General features: G+C 45.8%; 1 protein-coding gene across 5 annotated transcripts in view; it reads right to left on the reverse strand.

Moving 5' to 3' along the window:
* The window catches only part of LOC112310392 (sodium/glucose cotransporter 1), a 60539-nt gene extending 50296 nt beyond the window's left edge, over window positions 1-10243 (reverse strand). For 2 of the 5 annotated variants that reach the window (XM_053928331.1, XM_053928330.2), the window contains exon 1: window positions 9974-10238. The gene's annotated coding sequence lies outside the window, so the exon portion shown is untranslated. Of the gene's footprint in view, window positions 1-9973 lie in introns of all 5 variants that reach the window. The other 3 variants (XR_008427324.1, XM_045200808.3, XM_053928329.2) reach the window with 3 other exon arrangements.

A 10243-nucleotide genomic window follows, 5' to 3' on the forward strand; every position in this document is an offset into this window, starting at 1 on the left:
AAATTCTGTTAAAAATAATTACAACTTTTTGACATTTATTTCTGATTTCAGGCAACTAAATTTGTAATTTTTTTAATCACTGAGAGCGACTTTGTAAAAATCAAATTCACTCTGCAGTTGAACATTTCTCTTACTATCGTTCACTTAGTTATCTTTAATTACTTTTACACACCCAGCAAGTAGCTCTACCACAGACAGCATGATGCACCGACATTGTACCCTTTACACAAACGGACTCCTTTGTTGTTATGAATGCCCCCCTTTTACCTAGCAATGCCTTTTGCTCTGAAATCTATTTTTCTTCCTCCCCCCCTCCCATACTTCCTTCTCTCCCACTTTCTTTAATTTCACCCATCTCCCCACACCCCTTCCCTGCGGCAACTATCAGCTTGTTCTCTGTATCTTTGGATCTGTTCCTGTTGTTAAAACTTTTTTTAAAGATGTCACACATAAGTGAAATCATATGGTATTTGTCTTTGTCTGTCTGATTGACTTCACTGAGCATAATACCCTGTAGGTCCATCCAGCCGTCACAAATGGCAAGCTTTCGTTCCTTTTAACGCCTGAGTAACATTCCATCGTGCGCACCTTTATCTGACAGTCTGTCGTTGGGCACTTGGGTGCTTTCGTATCTCAGCTATTGTGAGTAATGTCGTGATGAATGTAGAGGTGCATATATTTTTTTGAATTAGTGTTTTGTTTTCTTTGGATAAATACCCAGAAGTGGAATTTCTGGGTTGTATGGCAATTTTGTTTTTATTTTTTTGAGGAATCTCTGTATTGTTTTCCATATATTTATATTTTTATTTTTATATTTAAAGTGCATTTATGATTGCTAGCATATAGTTGGGTTGTGAGTGTTTATTTAATCAGATAATCTCTATTTTAGGCATTGATGTGGGACTGTTTAAATGTGCCAGCCCGCTATTTAATTTCTACTTCTCCCATATGTTCTTTTTTTTTTTTTGTCGTTCTTTTGGATTAATTGGTGGTGCCTGTGAACGTTCACACCTTCCTCCTATTTCCTTTGCTGGCTTGTTAGCTGTAACTCTCTGTTGTGTTATTTCAGTGGTTGCTTCAGGGCTCATAGTATCCACCTTTAACTTAACCCAATTTATCTTCCAGTGATATCATTTCACTTCACACAGGGTGTAAGAACTTTCCAATAGCACGCTTCCATTTCTCCCCGCTCAGCCTCTGTGATATTGTCGTACACTGGTACATTACTATCCTTTAAAGAGATTTAAATAATTTTAAAAAGTTTTTATATTTACTCACATAGTTACTAGACATATAGGACTTTAAATGTTTATAGATAAAGCCTATGTATTTCTTGAAATGCATGTACTATATACAGTTTTAAAATAATATATAAAATTCTAATAATATATTTATATATTACAAACATATTTCTGCCTTATTATAAAAATATATAGTTATGAGTATAGAAACACTTATATTAAGACATCATTTTCACCAGTTTTGCTGGGGAGCGGGTGGAGCCCTTCACATCGCCACCCCGGACCCCAGCTGGTGGATGCGGATGCCAACTGGGTGCTTACTGCCAACTGGGTGCTTACCTTAACCCCCGCAGCAGGAAGACTTGAGAATAGACGTCCCAGTGATTCCTACCTTCTTTTTTAATTAAAACAAATTTTTTTTGGCTTGGCCACACATTAACTCATTAAATAAAGCTCTTGTTACTTTGAATTTTAATTTTCTGGGCCCTTTGGGGATACATAGCATTCATAACCTAGCTGGCCTAGAAAGATTGGATTCATCCTTTGCACCCCATCACAGGGCCCTGGGACGAGGAAACCAGCTATTTGCAGGTTAACCTTCTCATGGCAATCCCGCCACCTGGTGGCAACTTTTATATACACCACCTTGAGCTGTATGAGATTTAGTGGTCTCTGGCTCCCTCCAGCGGTGAAACATCGCAGCCTGGTGTTTTGCGATTGACCATATTTTATTTGTGACGAAGTGATGTTTGACACCGTTTGAGTGTGTTCACCTTTTACAAGGAAGCAGATTTGGGGGCTTGTTAGCTGAGGGGCCAGAGTAATCAACCTGTATCCATGTCCACAGGCTGTCGGCTGGCATTTCACCCGGCACGGGCCAGGTTTGGGCTCCCTGGGAGGACACTGAAGGCGAGTGCCCCCCTCCCCCCACCAGGTGTCTATTCAGTATTCCTCCCAGGTCAGCGCCCAGAGTTACTTTCAGGGTTCAGGACCCATGCATCTACCTCCGAAGATTTTCGTGGTGTCTGTGGAGGCTATAAGGGAGTTATCACTGTATAGTCTTCCTCCAGATTTGCTGGACGGCAGCGAAAGGATTGAGAAGAAAGGCTGGTTTGGAATTTTTTTTAAATACCGAGACCTTCCCCGGACATAAGGCACCCTTCCCCCTTCTTTGCTGGGTTCTCCCATCTCAGATCCTTTCACTCCATCTCACGGTATTTAATGATTTCAGGCCGATTTCCTCCCAGCCGAGAGGGCGTCCACTGGGGCCGATCTAGTTGCAGACATCCCCCCACCCAGCCTTCCCTTGGCTTTCAGGGAAAACTGCCCGGGTTTGTGACCCAAGGTTGGGAGGGCTATCGTCCTTGTGACCAGTCAGAAGCTGTGCCCTTGCGCTTCTGAGCTGCGTCCTTGATTGGCTGCCGTCCAGGACTCCAGCTCCTTTCCCTTCCCGGGAAGGATCATTCAGAAAAAACAAAACCCAACCTCCTTGTTAGTGGCTTGTCTTGGAATCTTGGATTTAATTCTCGTAGGCTGTCACCCGTCCTGTCTTCTACGAGTTGTCCCAGATGAAAAGCCCTAAAACAGACTGGATGATCTGTTTTGAATAAACGTGACTTGGGGGGCCATCCTGTCTGAGGCCGTCCCTGAAGCCAGAAGTTTTGTCCGTACCCTAAGACTTTGTTAAGAGTTACGAAACCTGACAGGCTGACTTCCTCCATCCAGGAGACTGGAAGGACAGAACATGTTTTGAAGAGGGAGAGCTGTGTGTACAACCTCAATCCTTCCATGTGAAGCCCTGAGGAGAGGCAAAGACAAAGGAAAATTGGTTCCCAGGCAGCGCAGCTGGTGCCTGTTCCGGGCTACGTGAGTGGCCCATCGCTTGTTACCAGAGCCAGGCCCGAGGCGTTTGAGAGAGTGTCTGTATTTGGTTGGTCCCGAGCTGTTGTAGTAGCTTCTCGGTCCCGCAGATATTCTTGGTTTCTTCTATACACTGCCGGACAGACTTCCGTAACACCGCCGTCCTGGGATTAAACCTCCCTCGTCTTTCAGGGCCGTGTCTGCCACATTTCCCCTTGGAGACCGGCAGAGCATCTCTGTCCAGTCTTCACCCCTCCCCACAACGGCCATTCCTAAGAAAGCTGCCTGTGTTCTCACGGCTGATCTAGTCCCTCTGGGTTAACTCCAATTGGATCCGGCGCACCAGCAGCTGGGTTGTGTGGCCACCACACTGGTCTTCTGCTCCTCCCTGTGGCAGCTGGCTGGTTGGGCTCTGGAGGATCATTGCTGGGAGGCCTTGTCCATTAGAGCCCAGAGGCCATGGAACGAAGTGGAGGGGTGAGCCTGGAAATTTGGAGAGCAGCAGATGCAAAATATTCGACAGTTTCCCACCAGTCTTGGTTAAGAATACCTCCAAACGACTAGCCTTGTCTACTATTCAGATTTCTCCCTTCGGTGAATGGAAACTGGTTTCTACCTACACCAGAATATTGATGTTGGAATCAGTGATCTCTCTTACTCACCCTGCCCCGGGGCTCTTCAGACAGCCTGTCAGGGGCAGAGAAATGGGTCCGTGGGGCACGGGCCAGAGCTGGTCCATAGCCGAGGCCGGAACTGCAGGCAGGGGTGGGGGGCTGGCAAGGTCTGTAGGAGCAGCTCCCAGGGCGGGGAGACAGCTTACAATAGGAGCTGGTCTGTGCAGGTGGCAGACAGGATTTATGTTTGATTAATGATCTCCCCCCCCTTGCCCTTACAGGGATCTGGAAAATGGAGTTCTGGGTTAAGCAGTTGCTTTCTGGAAGAATATACAATGGAAGAGATGCAAATATAAAACCATGGTGGTTGGCCATCTGCTGGTGACTGGGGAAGCCAGGGGCTAAGTGTCGTGGTTGTGCTGTTACAGGGGGTGACCTCACCTCCCACCCACCCTACCGTAGGTGGGGATATAGGGCTCTGGGATCTGGGGGGCAAGGGTTACACGTAAAATCAGAGGGAAGTCTTGGACCAAAGGAAAGCCCAGGGATTCGGGCCAGACTCCAGGTCCCGGGAGAAAGACCCGTCAGGAATAGGTGTTTCTGGGCGTGCTGGCTGACTGACTCCTGTCTAGGGGTGCCGTGTCACTGCTTCAGACTGAGGCGCTGTTCTGGTCATTCTCAGTCGGGGGTAGGCTGGAGGTCTGCAGGGGTGACCTGGTCAGGATGTGGCAATTTACTGCCTTACAAGGTCACTCCCTCCTCCAACCCAGGAGCAACCCCATCCTGTCCCCAACATGGAGGACGACCAGCAGGGGCTCCCTTGTGGGTGGGAGCCTCCCCTCAGGCTTTAAGTCTTTCCTGGAGATGATGGACCCTGGGACCGAAAAAGAGAGAGGAGAGAAACCCGGGGAGGTGGGGGTTTCATACTTCTTTCCCCATGTTCTAGGCGGTTCTCCAGGTGGACTGAGATTTGCTTGGCTTTGCCACTAGGCGACGCTGTCTACTCATCCAGAAGCACAGGGAGGTGAGGAACTGGGCAGCTGCAACGAGTGAGTGGTGTGCGGAGCCAGCTGCACCAGCTCACACAAGAGCTGATCTTGAACTTGTCCCTTCCTGACTCTGTGTTCAGTATGCACCTTCATAGCTTTAAGTTGGCCTTGGTAGGAGGATTGACATCACGGGCATGAAAATGGCAAATGCTACAAATGAAGGCTCCCCCCACCAGCTCCCGGATTCGTGGTTCAACATTTACCAGCACACCATTGGGCAGAGTGACCATTCAGTGACACTGACTGGGAAACTGAGGCTCGGGGAGCATATTGAACTTGTGGCAAAACTGGAAAAGAACCCTACTGCGTGTTGTGTTGGAAAGCTGGAAAATGAGCAAGGTGCCTTCTTGCTGTTGTCGCCTTGCAGTGTCCCTCTAGCACCCTCTATTGGCAAAGCCTAGCAGTGCACCAGCTGGCAAAACTTCATCTAAGAAACAGCAATCCTTCCTACAAAAACCTCATCCTGTCTCTCAAATGAGGAGACACATGTTCTAACGAGTCATTGTAAACACGGCTAACCATATTAATGTCTCCTCAAATTCAGTCACAGTTTCACTGAATATTCTGTTAACTGCCAACAACTTGTATCTAAAGTAATACTGAGAAGAAAAGATCGTGGGTAATAGATACAAATACACATATACATAGAACAAGGAAAGAAAAAAAGTGAAAAGTTACTGCAGGTTTCCTTTGTGTATTGGTCACAAATAGGGTTGAGTTAAAATCCAGGGCACTCAAAATGAATGATTTTTAAAAAAGTATAAATATGTCCCCAATATTTTATGTGATATACTAAAAAGATTACTTGTTGTTTATCCGAAATTTGTGTTCAAACGGCCATTTGTATTTCTATTCGCTAAATGTGGTGACCCTAGTCATGAGGTCATACTTAATATCTATGACATCTTTCTTCCTCCATTGATTCGATATTTCTCTTGTCCTCAGCTAGAACCTTAGCTGGTCGTGGGTCTCTTTACCTGGTGGTGGATCTAAACCTTCGTTCTTTAAGGCTCTGAGTGCTAAGAGGTCCTAAGATGCTTAGTGCCCTGGGTTCTGGACAAAGTCCTCCTGCCCCCTGATGTCGCTGCCACCCAATTTCACCTTAGTAATCAGGATCAATTAGTCCCACCAGAAGAGCAGCCTCTTTTTCTGCCTGTTGGTTTCAACTCCGTGGAACTACTGCAGCGCCCCCTGGTGGGAGCATTATCTTTTGGGGAACGAAGATCTCCAAAGCAGATCTCAAAGCTGCCAGGACGAAAGCAAACATTCTTTGAGTGAATTACTAGGACTAATTATGAAATAAACCATTCCTACTTCTATCTTCTGATTCCCAGACTTGAATTATTATGTCTCAGGGTGTTATCCTTCAACTTGTGCCACAACAGAGTCTTCAGTAAGCCACTCCGCTTTTAATTAGGTCATTTGCTTCTGGGCAATGGGGTGTATGCTAAGACCAGTTCATCCATGTTGCGCTTCTTTGGCTGTGGAATAAGTTCCTCGATTAGATGCAGTGCTGTGGGGAATACCATGATGGTGGCTGGGACGTCCCAAGAGTCTGTGGATATTGGTGCGGGAAGAAGCCATATAGCAGTGAAAACAAATCGGTATCCAGAATTTGTACCCCTTCCATGATGGAAGAGGTGCAATGGAATCAACCTGCCACTAGGTGGCTAGCTGGTTCCCCAAGGAATGGTGCTGGGGCTCCCTGTTCTCTGCGGTTGGCAGATTAGACACTAGGTGGCAGCAGCATTCAGCTCAGCCTTGGTAAGGGGGAGACCACGTCCCCCAGCTCATGCCCAGTCCCCGTGCCTGCAAACACAGTCCCTTTGTTCATGAGCCCATTGGGCAAACACTGACATGGCTGAAAACGAGGTCAACTGACATCGAGCAGTATGTCATTTTGTCCACCTGATTACTGAGGCCTCTTGCAGAGAGTGTTCAAATACCATTTGGTGATGTGGGTTGTGAATGTCTTTACATGGCATCCATTCCAAGACACCCATCCTGTACCTCTTTCTGTGTCGTATATTTTCAGATACCGACTACTGACCCTCTGAGACCTCGAGCTGCCAGGACACAACGCCATAGGCTAGGTGGGTTAAACTGCAGACATTTATTTGTCTCAGTTCTGCAGCCTGGGGGGTCCTAGATCAGGGTGTTGGCAGATTTGGGTCCTGATGAGGGCTTCCTGGCTTGTAGCCGGCCGCCTTCTCACTGTGTGCTCGCCTGGCTGTTCTCTGTGCGTGGAGACAGACCGAGATGACAGACCTATTGACTGATTTCTCTCTTCCTTTTCTTACATGGACATTAATCCCACCACAGGGGTCCCCTCCTGACCTCATCTAAATCTAAGTGCCTTCCAAAGACCCCACCCCGGACACCACCACATTGGTGTGAGGGCTTCAACATATGAATTTGGGAGGGGGAGCACAAACATTAGCCCATAACACTGACCACCTATCCAAACCACTGGTGGCTACAATGAGTCACTGTGGATACAAATTTCTTGCTGTTGCTCAGTGCAGACTGAGCAGATATGAAATGGTCCCTCCAGTCTTCTGTCCCTGGAGAGCTATCCTTCCTTCACTGCTGCCCTGCCTCAGAGGCCTGCAACGCTGCAGATGGCCACTTTCAGGTGGTACCAGCTTATTGCGCAGACCCCTTGGGAAACCAGGCTCATGACCTCCTGCCTTGTGTCAGGTGCAGGGATGAGGCCTCCATAAGGGAAGCCAGCCCCTGTGGGAACCAGTGCATGGCAGGGAGAAGCAGGGCCAGTGTCTCTGGAGTTCAGGTGGCCCTGAGTGCCCCATGTCTAGATGCCCAATCATGTGAGCCCACAATTCCTTCCTTGTTTGAGGTTATTTTGATTTTTGGTGTGCTCCACAGGGTCACTGAAATACTATGCATAGGTCTGCATGCAAAGGGGTGCCTGGCAATTCTGCCCCAGCCATAAAGACTGGGGAGGAAAAGCCATGAATTTCCATCACACCAAAGCAAGGGACTATTGAAAATGTAAGGGGCACAGACATGACTTTGCACAATGTGAATGCTTGGCACACACCTCACAAATGCATATGTGGAGAAAGTCATTCGGAGAAGAGCTCTCCTTCCAGGAATGGTGGTGGGTCAGGTGGTCAGTTAAAAGTAAATGGATGGACAAAGATACCATAAAATACCTACCCCAAAGAAAGCTGGTGTGGTTATATTGAGATCAAATTTTAAAGCTTTATGGCCAAGAAGCATTACCTGAAATAACTTGAAGAAGATAATAGCAGATTGGGAGGCTTAAATGACTTGATCCAATGGATGTATATCTCGAACATACACCCAGAGTTACAGTATGTATGTTCCCTCCAAGTAGAAAAAGAACATTGACAAAAACTGACCATATACTGGGTCCTAAAGCAAGCCTAAACAATGACTGAAATCATTCATTTTGAATGACTGAAGTCACTCAGCATATATTCTACATGCAAAATACTAGAAATCAATGATAAAATAGAAATCAGTAACAGAGATGCTAGACATCCTCACATGTTTGGGAGTAAAGAAATATGCTCCCAACAGTTTAGGGAAGTAAACAACATTTTGGAAATTAGATAGCATTTTCAACTGAACGATGATGAAATCACTACATAAAATCCTTGTGGCATGCAGCTAATGCAGCACACAGAGGGAAATTGATAACCTTAAAATGTGTTTAGAAATTTTATGGAGAATAAAAGAGGAAAAATTAATGAGCTAAGTATATATCTCAGAGAGCTAGAAAAAAAAACCCAAAGTAACCTGAAAGAAAATAGAATAAAGGAAATAAGAAAGAGAAGAACAAATACTAAAAAGAGAAAAATAGATACCAAATAGTGGAGATGACAAAACAAGAAAGCCGAGAGTTGGTTCCTTTATGATACAACTGAGATTGAAATGATTCGGTGAATTTATCAAGAACCTTAGAAAGAAGGCAAAAATTACTCCTATCAGGATGGAGAGGGGGGACATTTTTGCAGACATGGAATACCTAAAATGGATAATCAGAGTCTATTATAATAGTATTATGCCAATAATTGGAGATGAAATGAGGACAATCCTAGAAAAATTTAATCAAACATATATATTCGACTGAAGGAGAACTTGAAGATCGCAGTTATCCTAAAGGCATTGAATCAGTAGTCAAAAATCTTCCTACAAAGAAAACCAGCTCAGAGAGTTTCACCGGTAAGCAATTCCAACCGTATACAAATGTCTCCAGAGACTAAAACAGTTCTTTTAGAGAATAAACCACGTCTCATTTTCTGAAGAGAACACAACCTCGACTGCAAAATCTGACAAGGGCAGTGGAGAGCGGATTACAGCTATATATCCCTCAGGAGTAGAGGCGCAAACATTCTGAGCAAAGTATTATCACACTGAATTCCGCAGCAGCGCAGACCGCCACCCAACGGGCAAGCCTGGTGCACGCATTCCAGGAATGGGAGGTCGGCTCAACACTAGGAAACTCTATGCATTAATTTGAAACATGAAGAGAGAGAAATCGCATCAAAAGATGCAGAAAAACCAGTGAATAAAACCCAACAAATGATGTTTTTACAAACCCACTTATCATATAAGGGTCGTATGAGAACTTCCTTAATCTGTTAAGAAAATCTTTAAAGGAAACGATTGCCGGTATCACATTTCAAAATGAAATGCTGGAAAACATCCATTCGGGAGAAGATGAGAACGCCTGCTAGCCTCCCCGCCGGCGCACTGGTGCGAGTCCCGGAGTAGGGCAAGGGAAAGAGAGGGCATGCGTGAGAATTGCGGAGGCGGCAACAAAACTGTCGTCATTCACAGGTGACACACTCAGGTTGTAGCAAGCCCCACAGGATGTACAGATAAATTAATAGAATCTATTGAAGAACAGAGCAAATTTAGCAGATCCAATTTCAGTCTAGAGACTTACTATATCTCTACATATCAGCAAACGAATAGAAAACATTTGAGAAGTGTACAATTCACAGTTACACCAAAAATGTGAGTTAACTGGAAGTTAATCTAAAGAGCTGTCCAAGCCATTTGTTTATGGGGAAAATTAAAATCGATTATTAAAACCTGTTAAGGGGAGAGAGGACAGTCATGGATTGAGAGATTCAATGTGGTGAAGACATCAATTTCCCCCAAATTGATAGGTAAATTCCCCCGGGAATTGGTTAAAGGTGCAAAATTCCTGTACCTTTTTTCAGGGAGCCAGAAGTCAAGGAGCTGATTCTAATCAAGAGAAGCTCAGGTCCTCTTGACCGGGAAGAGCACTTTCCTCCTTCCTGGCCATCTGGGCGGCTTCCAGGTCATGACCAGAAGGTCCTAGTTCCCTCTGATGACCATTCAGAAGAGGACCCAGAAGCTGGGTCACCCTGTCCCCAACTGAGAGGCTGCCTGGAGTTGTCCCTGCTATTGGCACACTCTTGGACCAGCTTCTTCCCAGAGTGTGGGCCCTGGGGAGGGA

Source organism: Desmodus rotundus, chromosome 7 (assembly GCF_022682495.2).
Source record: "Desmodus rotundus isolate HL8 chromosome 7, HLdesRot8A.1, whole genome shotgun sequence".
NCBI lineage: Eukaryota > Metazoa > Chordata > Mammalia > Chiroptera > Phyllostomidae > Desmodus > Desmodus rotundus.